Source organism: Saimiri boliviensis, chromosome 9 (genome assembly GCF_048565385.1).
Source record: "Saimiri boliviensis isolate mSaiBol1 chromosome 9, mSaiBol1.pri, whole genome shotgun sequence".
NCBI classification, from domain to species: domain Eukaryota; kingdom Metazoa; phylum Chordata; class Mammalia; order Primates; family Cebidae; genus Saimiri; species Saimiri boliviensis.
In genome coordinates this window covers 56,428,686-56,445,934 of record NC_133457.1, presented here as the reverse complement: position 1 = coordinate 56,445,934, position 17,249 = coordinate 56,428,686, and the positions used below count along the sequence as shown (strand labels likewise).

Genomic DNA, 17,249 nt, shown 5'->3' with positions numbered 1-17,249 from the left:
CCTGGCAATTGTCACCTATGCTCTGTCATAGATGCCTTAGAAGCCAGCTTGGTATTCTCAGTCCACAACAATCAGATTATAAGATCTTCACCTTACATTTGTGCTGCATCTTTCTCCCTTTACTGCAGAGATGATTACAAAATCTCAAAGTTCTTCTTTCCACGTTAGTCAGAGGAATTTACTTATCCTCTTGTTTTTCCTTCATTTCAGAAGATTCCAAAAACGGAATGGTGTTCACTTTTTACAGTCAAGGTTGTTTACAAAATGAAGACATCTATTGTAACGTGGATTGAACTGTTGCAATAGTTTGCTTAAAAATCAGATACATATAAATATAATGGCTACAAATATAAAAATAGCTCACTCATTCCTAAAATATTTTCCCCAGGTAACTAACATTACTATTTAGTATCTGTGTACATTAGATGTCAAACTATGTATAGTTATTGTTTCTGTGTTAGACCAACTTCTTTGATTTTTATTAGAAAACTAACCTTGTCTAATTTAAGCAAAAACAACATTTGTTGAAATTGTAGTGGAGAAATTCAAAGAATGAAAATGAGATTATCAATAGTCCTTAGAATACAGGCAAGTCTTGAGGCAAAAGTTAGACAAGATTGGAGAGAAAATATGCAAAGGAATGAACAAAGTCCCTCCGTAAATATGTAAATTCCCTCCACAAATATGGGACTATGTGAAAAGTCCAAACCTACATTTGATTGGTGTACTTGAAAGTGACAGGGAGAATGGAACCAAGTTGGAAAACACACTTTAGGATATTATCAAGGAGAACTTCCCCAACCTAGCAAGACAGGCCAACATTCAAATTCAGGAAATACAAAAAACACCAAAAAGATACTCCTTGAGAAGAGCAACCCCAAGACACCTAATCATCAGAAAATTAAGGTTGAAATGAAGGAAAAAATGTTAAGCGCAGCCAGAGAGAAAGATCAGGTTATCCACAAAGGGAAGCCTATGAGACTAACAGCAGATCTCTCTGCAAAAACCCTACAGGCCAGAAGAGAGTGGTGGACAATATTCAACATTCTTAAAGAAAAAGAATTTTCAACTCAGAATTTCATATCCAGCCAAACTAAGCTTCATAAGCAAAGAATAAATAAAATCCTTTACAGACAAGCAAATGGTAAGGGATTTTGTCACCACCAGGCCTGCCTTACAAGAGCTCCCGAAGGAAGCACTAAATATGGAAAAGAGAAATAGATACCAACCACTGCAAAAACATACCAAAATGTAAAGGCTTCAACACTATGAAGAAACCGAATCAACTAATGGGCAAAATAACCAGCTAGCATAATTATGACCGATCAGATTAACACATAACAACATGAACCTTAAATGTCAATGGGCTAAATGCCCCAATTAAAAGACCAGACTGGCAAATTGGATAAAAAGTCAAGAACCATCAGTGTACTGTATTGAGGAGACCCATCTCATGTGCAGAGACACACATAGGCTCAAAATAAAGGGATGGAGAAATATTTACCAAGCAAATGGAAAGAAAAAAAAAAAAAAGCAGGGTTTGCAAACCTAGTCTCTGATAAAAGTCTTTAAACCAACAAAGATCAAAAAAGACAAAGAAGGGCATTGCATAATGGTAAAGGGATCAATGTAACAAGAAGAGCTAACTATCCTTAATATATATGCACCCAGTGCAGGAGCACCCAGGTTCATAAAGCAAGTTTTTAGAGACCTACAAAGATACTTAGACTCTCATGCAATAATAGCTGGACACTTTAACACCCCACTGTCAATATTAGACAGATCAATAAGAGAGAAAATTAACAAGGATATTCATGACTTGAACTCAGCTCTAGACCAAGTGGACCTAATACACATCTACAGAACTTTCCACCACAAATAAACAGAATACACATTGTTCTCAGCATCACATAGCAGTTATTATAAAATTGACCACATAATTGGAAATAAAACACTCATTAGCAAACACCAGAGAACAGAAATCATAACATACAGTCTCTCAGACCACAGTGCAATCAAATTAGAACTCAGGATTAAGAAACTCATTCAGAACTGCACAACTACGTGGAAACTGAACAACCTGCTCTTGTATGACTACTGGTACATAACAAAATGAAGTAAGAAATAAATAAATTTTTTTGAAACCAATGAGAACAAAGACACAACATGCCAGAATCTCTGGGACACAGCTAAGGCAGTGTTTAGAGGGAAATTTATAGCACTAAATGCCCATAGGAGAAAGTGGGAAAGATTTAAAATTGACACCCTAACATCACAATGAAAAGAACTAGAGAAGCAAGAGCAAACAAATTCAAAAGCTAGCAAAAGACACAAAATAAAGATCAGAGCAGAACTGAAACAGATAGAGATGTGAAAAAACCTTCAAAAAAATCAATCAAGCCAGGAGCTGGTTTTTGAAAAAAATAACAAAATACATAGACTGCTAGCCAGATTAATAAAGAAGAAAAGCGAGAAGAATCAAATAGACATAATAAAAAAATGATAAAGAAAATATAACCACTGATCCCACAGAAATACAAACTACCATGATAAACAACTCTATGAAAATAAACTAGAAAATCTAGAAGAAATGGATAAATTCCTGAACATTTACACCTTCCGAACACTAAACCAGGAAGAAGTGAAATTCCTGAATAGATCAATAAAAAGTTCTAAAATTGAGGCAGTTATTAATAGCCTACCAACCACAAAAATCCCAGGACCAGAAGGATTTACAGCCAAATTCTACCAGAGGTACAAAGAGGAGCTGGTACCATTCTTTCTGAAACTATTCCAAATAATATAAAGAGAAGGGCTCCTACTTAACTCTTTTTATAAGGCCAGCATTATCCTGATAACAAAACCTGGCAGAGACACAACAACAACAACAAAATTTTAGGCCAATATCCCTGATGAACATCCATGTGAAAATCCTCAATAAAATACAGTTAAACTTAACACAGTAGCACATTAAAAAGCCTATCCACTACGGTCAAGTTGGCTTTATCCCTGGGATGCAAGGCTGCTTCAACATATGCAAATCAATATATGTAATCAATCACATGAACAGAACTAATGACAAAAATCACGATTACTTCAATAGATGCAGAGAAGGCCTTCAATAAAATTCAGCATCCCTTTATGCAACAAACACTCAATAAATGAGGTATTGATGGAATCTATCTCAAAATAATAAGACCTATTTATGACAAACCCAAAGCCAATATCATACTAAGTGGGAAAAAGCTGGAAGCATTCCCTTTGAAAACTGACAAAAGACAAGGATATCCTCACTCACCACTCTGTTCAACTTAGTATTGGAAGTTCTGGCCAGGCCAGTCAGGCAAGAATAGATATAAAGAATAAAGAATATTCAAATAGAAAGAAAGAAAGTCAAATTTTCCCTGTTTGCAGATGACATGATTGTATATTTAGAAAACCCCATTGTCTCAGCCCCAAAACTCCTTAAGCTAATAAGCAACTTCAGCTAAGTCTCAGGATACAAAATTAATGTGCAAAAATCAAAAGCATTCCTATAAACAAATAATAGAAAAGCAGAGCCAAATCATAAGTGAACTCCCATTCACAATTGTGACAAAGAAAATAAAATACCCAGGAATATAACTTACAGGGGATGTGAAGGACCTCTTCATGGAGAACTACAAACCACTGCTCAAGAAAATAAGAGAGAACACAAACAAATGAAAAAGCATTCCATGCCCGTAGATAGGAAGATCAATATTGTGAAAATGGCCATACTCCCCAAAGTAATGTATATATTCAATGCTATTCCCATTAATCTACCATTGACTTTCTTCAGAGTTAGAAAAAACTACTTTAAATTTCATATGGAACCAAAAAAGAGCCTGGATAGCCATGATGGTCAACAGCATGGTACTGGTAGCAAAACAGATATCTAGACCAATGGAACAGGACAAACTCCTTGAAAATAACACCATGCATCTACAACAATCTCATCTTAGACAAACCTGACAAAAATATGCAATGGGGAAAGTAGTCCCTATTTAGTAAAAGGCATTGGGAAAACTGGCTAACTATATGCAGGAAACTGAAACTGGACCCCTTCCTTACACTTTATACAAAACTTGAGTTGGATTAAAGACTTAAACATAAAACCTAAAACCATAAAAGCCCTAGAAGAAAACCTTGACAATTCCATTCAGGTCATAAGCATGGGTAAAGACTTCATGACTGAAACACGGAAAGCAATTGCAACAAAAGCCAAAATTGACAAATGGGATCTAATTAAAGAGCTTCTGCACAGCAAAAGAAGCTATCATCAGAGTGAACAGGCAACCTACAGAATGGGAGAACATTTTTTGCAATCTGCTCATCTGACAAAGGGCTAATATCCAGAATCTACAAAGATCTTAAACAAATTTACAAGAAAAAAAACCAACAACCCTTCAAAAAGTGGGTGAAGGATATGAACAGACATTTCTCAAAAGAAGACATTTATGCAGCCAACAAACATATGAAAAAAATTTCATCATCAGTGGTCATTAGAGAAATGCAAATTAAAATCACATTGAGATACCATCTCACACCAGCTGGAATAGCAATTATTAAAAATTCAGGAAACAACAGACGCTGGAGAGGATGTGGAGAAATAGGAACACTTTTACTCTGTTGGTGGGTGTGTAAATTAATTCAACCGTTGTGGAAGACAGTGTGATGATTCGTCAAGCATCCATAACTAATGGAACAGGACAAACACCTTGAAAATAACACCACCCATCTAACTCAGCAATTAATTAATTAAATTAATACTATTTAACCCATCAATCCTATTATTTGGTATATAAAAGGATGCTAAATCATTCTACTATAAAGACACATGCACACATATGTTTATTGCAGCACTATTCACAATAGCATAAAGTTGGAACCAACCCAAATACTCATCAATGATAGACTGGATAAAGAAAATATAGCACATATATACCTTGGAATTCTATGCAACCATACAATTGAATGAGTTTATGTCCTTTATGTGGACATGAATGCAGCTGGAAACCATCATTCTCAGCAAACTAACACAGCAACAAAAAACCAAACACCACGTTCTCACTCAAAAGTGGGAGTTAAACAATGAGAACACGTGGACACAGGGAGAGGAACATCACACACCAGGGCCTGTCAGGAATTGGGGGTCAAGTGTAGGAATAGCATTAGGAGAAATACATAATGTAGATGATTGGTTGATGAGTGCAGCAAATCACCATGGGATATGTATACCTGTGTAACAAACCTGTACATTCTGCACATGTATCCCAGAACTTAAAGATAATAAAAATAGATAGATAGATCAATAGATACATAGAAAGATAGATACACACACACACACATAAAGAGAGAGAGAGAGAGAGAGAGAGAGGCATCTGAGAAGATCAAACTGTTACCAATAACTTAATTTCATATTGAAATGAAGTTCAAGGATATTTATAGCAATATAAAATAACAGCACTGATGAAATAAGATTCACAAAGTCTGGCACACAATCAAAATTTAAAAGGCTTGCAAAATGGGCATAGAAATATGTCTTATAATGGCATGGAAATAATCAATAGAAAGCAACAGAACAGATATTAGAATTAGCATACAAGATATTAAGAACATTTTTATAAACTGTATCCCATGTGTTCAAATTTTTAGTAAAGAAATGAAAAACACAAAATATATTGAAGTTAAACTCACAGAGAGGAGAACTACAATGCAAATGCTGAGACACACACTGGATGGAATCAATAGCAGATCAGATATTGCATTGAAAAGATGAAGGACTTTGATAGCATAGCAATTAATATTATTGAAAATAAAATATGGAACAAAAGAGACTTAAAAGAAATAAGCACAGAATCAGCAAGCCGATAAGCACCTTTAGGCAGCCTAACCACATGCAATTGAATCACCAAGGAAAGAGGAGAGGAGGGAACACAGAAAAATGATGTGAAGAAATAGTGTTTGATTATCTTCCAAGTGGATAATAATTATAAATCTATACATCTAAAACGGTCAATAAATTCCAAGGAGAGGAAATGAAACAAATTAACTACACTAAGGTACGTCACAATTTGCTCAAAACCAGCGTTGGTAGGATCTCTTAGAAAGTGCTAGAGACAAAAAAATGTCATATAAAAAGAAATGAAGATAGCAGCATATTTGTTGTGAAAAGCAATGTGAGAAGATGGTGAAGTAACATTTAATGCACTATAAAATATACAGTCAACCTAGAACTATGCATTCATTTAAATCATATTTCCAAAATTAAAGAGAAGTAAAGACTTTTGCACATGTGCAAAACCTAAAAATAATCAAAGGAAGTACCTCAGGTTACAAGAAAAATTACTTCAGATGGAAATGTGGATCTTCATGTAGAACAGACAAGTATTGGAAATAATAACTATATGGTTAAGTATATAGTGTTCTTATTATGTACATCTCTTTAAAGCATGATTGACTATTTAAACAATAAAGAACAATATACAGTGTTTTAATAACTTACGTAAAAATAACGTGTGATACAATAGCACACATTTAAGAGGGATGAAATTGATCTATACTCTTGAAATGTTCTTACACAGTGAGTACCTATTTTTACCTCATACAGTCTTTATGATGATCATCTCAGAAGTGTCTTCTAAATGATTATTCTCTCTATAAAATTTAGAGGGGAGTAATGAACAATATATATTTTAAAATTTCTTCCAAGGTGCAAGTAAACACCAGAATTTAGAGCAAAAATTCTATGCTTCTTGAAAGATGTAGAATTTTAACCAAGCTCTGATGAATGTTTATGATCTTAGTGTTCCTGTGTGGAGGGAAATAGATAAAATATATGCTTATAATTCCAAACATAAAAATTGCTATCACTTATTAGTATACCTTATATGCCAACCACTGTTGCCACTTTTAAGGTTAACTTTATTTAAATCATCAAGCAACAGTTATATATAAACATAATTATCCATTTTTTACAGATAATAAAACTTACACTTAAAGTGTTTAGAAACTATCAAAGGCAACACAGTTATTAAATGGCTAAGCTAAGAATCTACCCTAATATATGTGATGCAAGCCCTGTGCTCTTCATTTCTCACAGTGATGCTTTTGAGATGACCAAGAACTTCGGAGGTAGAAATGTATACAGCATGCTTAGAAAGCAGTTAGTAGATCAGCCTTAGAAAAGTAAAGGCTTGCATGGTCAGGAGATAGGAAGTAAAAAAGGTAAAAACACTAAACAAAAGAATTATAATAGAGGTAACAAGGAGGAGGGAAAATAATTACAAGAATGCATTTCACTAGATCTATGAGAGAAGAAAGCATCAATAAAGAAGATCTTGTCAGAATCAAGGTTTCCAGAGCTGCTCAAGAGAACAGAAATATGCTCTTCCACCTAACAACAGGAAATCAATAAACTATTGCTAGGTACTAAGACTAATTCTTAGTTCCTAGGTAAGATTTATGAAGCTAGTGAGGAGGAAAGATAAGAGACAAAAATAAAAAAGAGAAAGAAAGAAAGAGCTAGAGAGAGAGAAAGTCTGCAAGGGAAATGGCTGCAGGGATTCTAAATTTCATTAAAATAGACAAAAAAACAGAAGTTGGATGACTGCCTAAAAAGGCAGAGTGTTCAAATAAATTTCTTTTTGCTCCTTAGGAAGAAACAACATGTTGATAGATATAGGGCAAAAAACTACTAATAAAATTAAGAATGAACATGCTATAACAAAGTGGGGTAGTTGAGGTATGAGAGCTCCAGAAAAATGGAAAGAAATGAGTTCATGATCGGTGGTTGAAATTTTAGTTTTGAAAATCATAATTATATGTCTGCCTCTGCTGTCTGCCTCTATGCCTTAGAGGAAAAATAATAAATTTTCTCATATATCTTCACATCTCAAAAGTATATAATGAGTGGCAAAACAGACACTGGTGCTTTAGATAATGAATAAGAAAAATGTGGTCATCAGTTTCAGTGCTCATGGCATAGTGGGCTGTAATTGTTAAGAAAAGTTTATTGATATACTACACTTAGCTGTGAAAGAAAAAAATATGCCCTTCATTTTGATGTAACCAAAATTATCTTTCTTGTTAGTTCCTAACCTTTTGACAAGAGACAGCGGTATATAGTGTTAAGGGGAATTAGGTGATTTTCTAACCTCGTAATCTCACGTGGTCCAGTAATTTGGCAATTTAGGAAGTTGGTACCTGCCCAGATGACTCAGTTAAATGCTCCTCCTTTCAGAAGTATTGCCAGGTCCACTTCTCTTTCAGATTCTGGTTGGATATATGAGGAAATGGTGGAGATGCATGGATTTTAACCATCTGAAACTGAAGGAGGGAGCGGAGCTGATACCTCTTCAGCATCCTCCACAATTTGAAAGTCTCTACTAAGGTACGACAGTGATAGGGACAGGAAGCAGAGAAATTCTAGGCAGAAAAGGGGAGGTCCCCAGTGGAACCCCACCCTTAAGCTGAAAAGCCCAAAATTGTGGCCTAAAGTAAGAACTTATATCCCTGTTTTCTCACTCCAATATTGCCTGTTCCTAAAATGTCCATGGCCCTGCCTTGCCCCATCCTGTTCCTATAAAAACCCCAGACTCAGCCAGTAGATAGGACTATGGCTGGACATTAGAGAGAAATGTCTTGACCTCAGAGGGACAACTTGATGGTGCAACTTTGGAGAAGTATCCAAACTTCAGGGGAAGGCAGCCAAACTTCAGGGGAAGATTACCTTCCTGCCCCGTCGCCTTTTCATCTTCCCTTCCCACTGAGAGCCACTTTCATCAGCAATACAGTCTCTCTCATTTACCGTTCTTCAATTTGTTCATGGGACCTCATTTTTCCTGGATGCTGAACAAAACCTTGTGAGCCACAAGTGTGGATACACAAGGCTGACACATTGGCATTTTGCCCTCATTGGCAGAGGGTAGCTGCCTCATGTGAAAAGGCAGAGGGCCCACTGAGCTGTTAACTCTTAAGCCAATTATGGATGGCAGAGCTGTAAGAACACTGTAATATGCCCTCTGGAGCTTCTGGGGTGGCGGGCACTCCCACCTGGATGCTGTGATGAAGCCTGCACAGAGTTCACTCCTGCTGGTACTAAAGCATCCTGATGGTTCCTGTGCCTGCTTAACTGTGTGTTTCCTCCTGCAAGGGATGGAATGCAGCAGGTCCCAGTGAGTGGAGTTTGATTCCATGGGTGCTGAAGGGGTTGGTCAATTCCAGCACTCTCATTCACTCCAGTTCCTGCACTCATTGGCTTGTGCACTGCTTCCTGTGAGATGCTGAGAGTGCTGGCTCTGTAAATGAGGCAACCATGTCTCAAGTGATGCAAAAAAGTCAGGAAAATGTCCTGCTTCAATAGAACTAATTCGAGAGACTTCTTCTGGCTTTTACTACTCAAAGTTGATGCTAATGTAACACATACTTTATGTTCTAATTTAGACTACGTCCTTATTGAATCATCCATTTCCCTCTGCTGACTGATTCCACTGATACTCCTATTTGCCCCCAATTTCCCTTTAATACCTAGTCTATCAACCCTCAGCTCCAGTGGTATTAGAATGTCTCATAGCCACATGGCCATCACCATCTGCACACATACCCCTAGGATCATCAAGGAATTTATAGGTCATTTGCCGCCGGTAGAGAGCCTAGGAAAGCTGAAAAGGGCTAAATAGATTCTTACCTCTCCAATCAACAAAACTGAGTCTGCTCTATAATGCAGCAGGACCATATTCAAAGGGGACTTTTGTTAAAGTTCCAAATAGAAGGTGTGGTAAAAGACCTCCTCCCCTGGACAGTTCCTTCAATATCCTAACACTCTTCTCTGGAAATCAGGCCAGGAGTCAAAAAATGCAGTTCAATTACATGTTTATTCCCACCATTCATTTTAATGGAAGTTGGGAGATTTCTTTTCTTGTTCTTACATTTATATATATATATATATATATATATATATATATATATATATATATATATGTATATGTATATGTATATATATGTATATGTATATATATACATATATACACACACACACATATATACATTTAAATTAACTATAATAAAGTTGATTGATCTGTCTCTAGATACACTGGAAAAGGACAAGGAAGGCATTTTTAAAATTTTTGTCTTTTTTAACTACACTTGGTTTTTATTGCTATTGTCTAGTTAAAGTAATCAAGAATAACAGCTTTGAGACTCAAAACTGATCAACAGCTAATTTGTTCTTGGTAGTTTCTACCTCCTTTCTTCCCTGGGGTAGTAAATCTCACTGCTTTGATTTGAAGATAGAGAATTCCAAGGAATATTAAAAAGGATATTAAAAAACAGTTTTGAAACATCGTAACTTCTTTATATGTATTATCTCATCTGTGGAATTCAATTAACAATAATTCCTACCTTAGAAAATAATCAAAATCAGTAATGGAGTACCTGGCAGTTAGTATTTATAACAATATTTATGATAATACTATTTATAATAATAGAATTTATAATGATAAACAAAGTAGGAAATGAGGCTCTCTACTGAAATCTGGAAAAAAGGAGAGACTATTGGGATTATTTGCTTGAAAATAAAGGGAAAATTCTAAAATTATTCCTGAACAAAATAGTAAAATATAAGAGAAAGATAGAAAATTGAATGGTTGTATAATCTCAAGGAATCAGTTGAAATTTGACATTATGACTGTATCAAATGGACTCATTTTTTCTACTTTTTCCATCTCCCTTATATACTTTATGTATGAGCAAGGGCAGAGAAATAATTTGCTAATGGTGGTCTAGATTTAGGAAGCAGATCACAATTACTTGTGAAATTGAAGTAGAGTGAAGGGCATTGGGTGTTATTGAAAAGGGGAAAGAAATGGACTGATTCTAGAATGAGAAAAAAAGTGAAGCCAGAAGGATCCTATGCTGTATTTTAATTCAGTCTATTTTGGGATTTGGGGACATTGAGGACAACTGGCCTTTGCCACTAATTTAACTGTATTTTATGAAGGTGGTAGGAGTTGGGAACAAAATCATTTAATCTTATATTCCCTGCAGACTGCTGTATTTTGGAACCATGAGAACTGAGTAAGAACTTTAAAACTGAACAGCAAAGTTGTGCTTTTAGCACTTCCCAGAAGAAAACATGGATCAGAAAACTGCTGTGTTCCCTCTACTCCTTCTAGTGACCGTTGTCATGGATCGTAAATCAAGAAGGTGTTGTGTGTACACTGCCATATTTATAGAATAAACCGTCTTCAAAAACTAAACTTATCACATGCTCTTTGTAGTTTAAATACATGTTCATGATCTAAGTTTTTTTTCTGCTGATTTCTACATCACAGAGATATCAGGAAATCAGCTTGTCACTCTTTATGCTCCTATCTAAGGCTCAGTTTGTCGGATCTGCCCCCACATTCTTTCTCCGAACTCTTAGAACTATGACCAATGAAGGAATGCTAATCTGAAAAGACTTTTAGAAACATGTTGTTTTCTATCTTTTATTATTATTATTTTTTTATTTTTTTATTGCATTTTAGGTTTTGGGGTACATGTGATGAACATGCAAGATTGTTGCATAGGTACACACATGGCAGTGTGGTTTGCTGCCTTCCGTCCCCTCACCTGTATCTGTCATTTCTCCCCATGCTATCTCTTCCCACCTCCCCACCCCCCGCCCCTCCCCCATTTCCCCCCAACAGACCCCAGTGTGTAGTGCTCCCCTCCCTGTGTCCATGTGTTCTCATTGTTCAACACCCGCCTATGAGTGAGAATATACGGTGTTTGATTTTCTGCTCTTGTGTCAGTTTGCTGAGAATGATGGTTTCCAGGTTCATCCATGTCCCTACAAAGGACGTGAACTCATCGTTTTTGATGGCTGCGTAATATTCCATGGTATATATGTACCACATTTTCCCTATCCAGTCTATCATCGTTGGGCATTTGGGTTGGTTCCAGGTCTTTGCTATTGTAAACAGTGCTGCAATGAACATTCGTGTGCACGTGTCCTTGTAGTAGAATGATTTATAATCCTTTGGATATATACCCAGTAATGGAATTGCTGGGTCAAATAGGACATATCTCAAAACAATAAAAGCTATTTATGACAAACCAACAGCCAATATCATACTGAATGGGCAAAAACTGGAAGCATTCCCTTTGAAATCTGGCACTAGACAAGGATGCCCTCTCTCACCACTCCTATTCAATATAGTACTGGAAGTTCTAGCCAGAGCAATCAGGCAAGAAAAAGAAATAAAGGGTATCCAAATTGGAAAGGAGGAAATCAAATTGTCTCTATTTGCAGATGACATGATTGTATATCTGGAAGACCCCATCATCTCAGCCCAAAATCTCCTGAAACTGATAAACAACTTCAGCAAAGTCTCAGGATCCAAAATCAACGTGCAAAAATCACAAGCATTCCTATACACCAGTAATAGACTTCAAGAGAGCCAAATCAAGAATGAACTGCCATTCACGATTGCTACAAAGAGAATAAAGTACCTAGGAATACAACTAATAAGGAACGTAAAGGACCTCTTCAAGGAGAACTACAAGCCATTGCTCAACGAAATAAGAGAGGATACAAACAGATGGAGAAACATTCCATGTTCATGGTTAGGAAGAATCAACATCGTGAAAATGGCCATACTGCCCAAAGTAATTTACAGATTCAACGCTATTCCCATCAAGCTACCAATGACCTTCTTCACAGAACTGGAAAAAAACACCTTAAACTTCATATGGAACCAAAAGAGAGCCCTCATAGCCAAGTCAATTCTAAGCAAAAAGAACAAAGCAGGAGGCATCACACTACCGGACTTCAAACTATACTACAAGGCTACAGTAATTCTATCTTTTTAATAAAAAAGCTTTATTGAAATATAATTGATATACAAAGAACTACATGTGTTTGATGCATTCAATTTGGAGAACAGGACACGTGTACACAGCCATTGGTATGACTGTTACGATCAAGATAATAGACATTTCTAACACCTCCCAAAGTTTCCTTTTTTCCTTTGTTGTTGTTTTCGTCTGTTATTAGAAGAAGATTCAACATGATATTTGCTCAACAAATTTTTAAGAGCATAATACCTTAATTTCAATTATGCTAGATGAGTAAATTCTAGAGATCTGCTATACAATATGTGCCTATAGATTTTTTAATTTAAGATCTGCTCATAAAAGAAAAATATATGAAGCAGGATAATGTATTTATAAAAAGCAAACATAGCCACTTTAAGTAGACATTTTGCTTACTTAAAATCTATAAAATTCAAAGTTTTCATCACGACATTCTATTTAAGCATTTAAGTTAATTTGAAGAAGCAGCCAGACTTAGCCTCATTTTTACCAATATTTCAAGTTAAATTTAGAGATTCCTAGCAAACACCATGTTTAATGAGGTGCTTTTAAAACCAGTGTTTTTATATTACTGGAAAGGTACTCCTGTAGTAAATTGCCGGTTCATAAAGGTAAGTCACTATTTTAATTACAAGTATAGAAAACATTCTTTCAGTAACCTCGTGTTTCCTAAGTACCTGTCTCCCGTATCTCTCATTTCAGAATGATAAATACATCCTGACATTCATAAAATGGAAACTGGTCATAAGTACTTTTTCTGTATAACACTTGGTTTGAACTTAGAGCATCTTTTCAATCTATGCATTTTAAAAAGCTTGGCAAACATTGTCAAAGGAGATCCTTCTTTTGTTTTCAAGTGCTCAAATAAGATTACTCAGTTATGCTAGCCAATAACTGTTAAACATCTGTAAATTGCACTCTTTCCATTCACATTTCACATTTCATAAAAGTTGGATTATTAATTTTGATATTCAAATCACTAATCTGTCTCTCTCTTTAATTCTTTCTCTCTTCTCTCTCTCCAGAACATCAGACTAAGTGATGTTTGTGTTTCAATCATCTGAAGGTATGAAGCTGAATAAAGGAACTAGGAGCCAGTGTGCTACAGCTCAACAGTTGATATCTGTAGTGGGTGGAGGAAGGTGTTGATGGGAATACGATAGAATACATGGCCATTTCTACTCTCGTAGCAAGGAAACAGGAGAATGGAGACACACGCTTGAGGTGCAAGAAGATGGCAGGTTTTTTCTTTACCTGAGGAAAAGCATGTGCAAAATGTAGATGAAAATGTAGTTCGAAACTAAAAACACTTGATTTTGAAATGTTAAACTAATTGGTGTGAAAACAATTGTCCTAAAAAATAGTTTATTCATTTATTCACTTTATCAAAGTAGAGAAATTTCATGTAACTTATTTGGATACAAGACTGTGGTATTACAGATACTCACATTTTATGACTCCCTGCAACTTAAAGATAAGATTTAACCTTTTATTCTTTTAAGGATGGAAGATTCTTAATATTGTGGCCTTGTTTATCTGCTCAATATTGCTCTTCCTCAGTCTCCCATCACAAATCACACTCCTTCATTTCCAAAGTACATGGTGATACCTAAATGGGTCACATTTTCTAATAAGCCCTGCCTTTTGAATATGCTACCTTCTTTCCTTGGGATGGTCTCCTGCCTTCTCTTATTCTCCTCTCCCAAACAAAATCTGTCTGCTTGGGGGGGGGGGAAAAAACACCTCATCCTTTTTTTTTCATTTTAGTTTTTATTGATATGTAATAGATGTACATTTTTTAGTATATTATATAATAAATTCATGTAATTTGAAAAGATCAAATTTGTATAATTGAAATATCCATCATCTTAAATATGTCTTTTGTTTATGCTAGAAATATAGAAATTATTTTCTTTCAGTTTTTTGAAATACATAATAGATTATTGTAAGCTATAGTTACTCTGCTGATACAGCAAGTACTAGGTCTTATTTCTTTTATCAGACTGTATATTTGTACTCATTAATCCCCCACCCCCAACCTTTTAAGTAGAGTCTTCAAGCATCAGTTTTAATACTGTATCTTTTATAACATTGTCACTGATTTGTTTTATTCTATTGGGTTCCCACTGCATTTCAGGCATAACCTATAATATATATTATCTCATGTCATCATACATGGCTGCCTGTATACCTGCCACCTTAATAGTAGCATCTGTAGGGTTAGAGACTTTGCTTTCCATCTTTATGCCTCCTAGTAAATAGGCATTTAACATGCATTTGTTACATTAATAAACAAAGTGTTCTGAGTAAAATGTTTACTGAATACTATTACAGAGCTAAAGGAAGTGCTTATTACCAGAATCCTCATAGAGGTAATATTTCAATAGAACTTTAAAACACAAAAAATGTGCAGGAAATTTGCTGTACCTTTATTATACTTCCACACCAGGCTCTATGACATGAGAGGGGAAGCCTGCCTTCTTCTCCAACTCTTTCCTGCTGCTGACCAAGAGGCAGGTTGCCCTTGTCATATCAACAGTGACTGAAACTAATCTACACAAATGACTAAGCACTGTAGCATATTTTCCTCATCTACCATAAATATATATTCCCATGTCCTTGCTGGGGATTATTGGGATTGAATAGCTAATTAGGTTACTAACAAGATTCCTTGTTAATATGTTGGATTCAATTGAATTTACAAAACACAGAATTTGGGTCTACAATCCAAATAATAGATGTCTACTACCATGTAAATATTTATAAGCCAGGTACTAGAAAAATATGCTAACTCAAGCATTACTTACATATAGATGACATTTTTAAAATGTTATGCTGTGTTCAGGCAGGAAAAACAAAACCTGATAAGTTTGGCCTCAAGGATATTCTTTTTTTTTTTCTTTTTTTTTTTTTCTGAGACTTCCAGAAAGAAAAAAAAAAAAGACAGAAAGCATACCCAAGATGAGAAAGCAAAATGTACTTGCATGAAAACTGTAGAAAGTAAAAAAATTGTTTTGCTCTTTTTCCTACTACCTTCTGTAGTCATAATTTAGATGCTTGCTATACTACTCAAAGTGTAGTCTGAAGACCAAAAGAACTATTGTCCCATGGGAGCTCATTTAGAAATACGGACTTACTCAGAAACTGCCATTTAACAAGATCCCTAAGTGGTTCCTATACATATTAAACTTTCAAAGTATGGTCTAGATTATCATTTTTCATATCTGCTAAACATTGCAGAATACATTAAAGAATAACTCAGTCATCTGAGGATTTTTTCCCTTTTTCAAATAAAGCCAAAAATACTGGACTAAGAATAATGCCTGTTGCTCAGGTAACAGACTTGTCTTTCTTTAAGAGTGTGTGTGTGGTTGCGTATGTACATGTGTGTCTGTGTGTCTGTGTGTGTGTGTGTGTCTGTGTGTGTGTGTGTGTGTGTGTGAGAGAGAGAGAGAGAGAGAGAGAGAGAGAGAGTTACGAAAGTATCTAAAGGAAAAACTATACACATATAAGCTTTGATGTTAATCACGTGAGTTTATTCTACTTGATGCCTTATCACAGAAGTGGGAGGGAGAGGTTCTTAGACAAGAGTCTCACCCTACAGTTTCACCCACTTGAAAGTAGTCAGCAAACACTAATGGAGGAAAAGAGGAATAGGGCTATTCAGCAGCTTAAAGGTCTCTTTAAATTACAAACCCACTTTCCTTCTTCTGTCAGAGGATAGAGACTATTTCTGTTAGGGACTTCCAACAGTGACATTAGGCAGCAGAGGCAAGAATGCATGACTAAGCTGTCAAGGAGAGGGCAGTTCCTTTCTTCCTAGGAGGGAATTGAGTGTGGCCCTCGTTCTTATCAATTGACACCAGATGTGCTCAGCTGTTTCACTTTCCAGTTCATCCCAACTAATCAATTAACCTTGGTCAAAAATCAAACAAACACTCAAGACACTCAACAAAGTTCTTACTTTAAAAAAATTTTTTTGCTTCAGGCCTCTACTAATTTAGCTAATAGTCCTGGGATGCACTTTGGCAACTAAAATTTCATAAAAATAGGCTCAGAAATGTCTTAGCATTTCTTTTGGACACAGCCATGAACCCTTGAGTGATTCCCTTGATTTTCTCCAATCTCAGTGTGCATGTATATAAAATAAGAAAAACACCCCACTGAGTGTCAGATGAAAAAAGTATTTAAAAATAATTTTTTAAAAAACAATTCTATCAGTGTGAAGCATATCTTAAAGAAATTTAAGGGAGATTAAAAGAAATCAATTAATTGCAAATTTATTTCTCAAGCGTACCATTTGTCAAAACAAAATTATTAATCCAAAATGAACAATTTACTATACCTTTTTCTATATATTTGTAGGTAAC

The 17,249-nt window shown here is 35.5% G+C and overlaps 1 long non-coding RNA gene across 2 annotated transcripts in view; it reads left to right on the top strand.

The window, feature by feature from the left end:
* Positions 1-16,628, top strand: part of LOC141585650 (uncharacterized) — a 209,504-nt gene extending 192,876 nt beyond the window's left edge. For both annotated transcript variants that reach the window (XR_012519253.1, XR_012519252.1), the window contains exon 9: positions 13,905-16,628. This is a non-coding gene — a long non-coding RNA (uncharacterized LOC141585650). The remainder of the gene's footprint in view (positions 1-13,904) is intronic.
* The last annotated feature ends 621 nt before the right edge of the window (positions 16,629-17,249 follow it).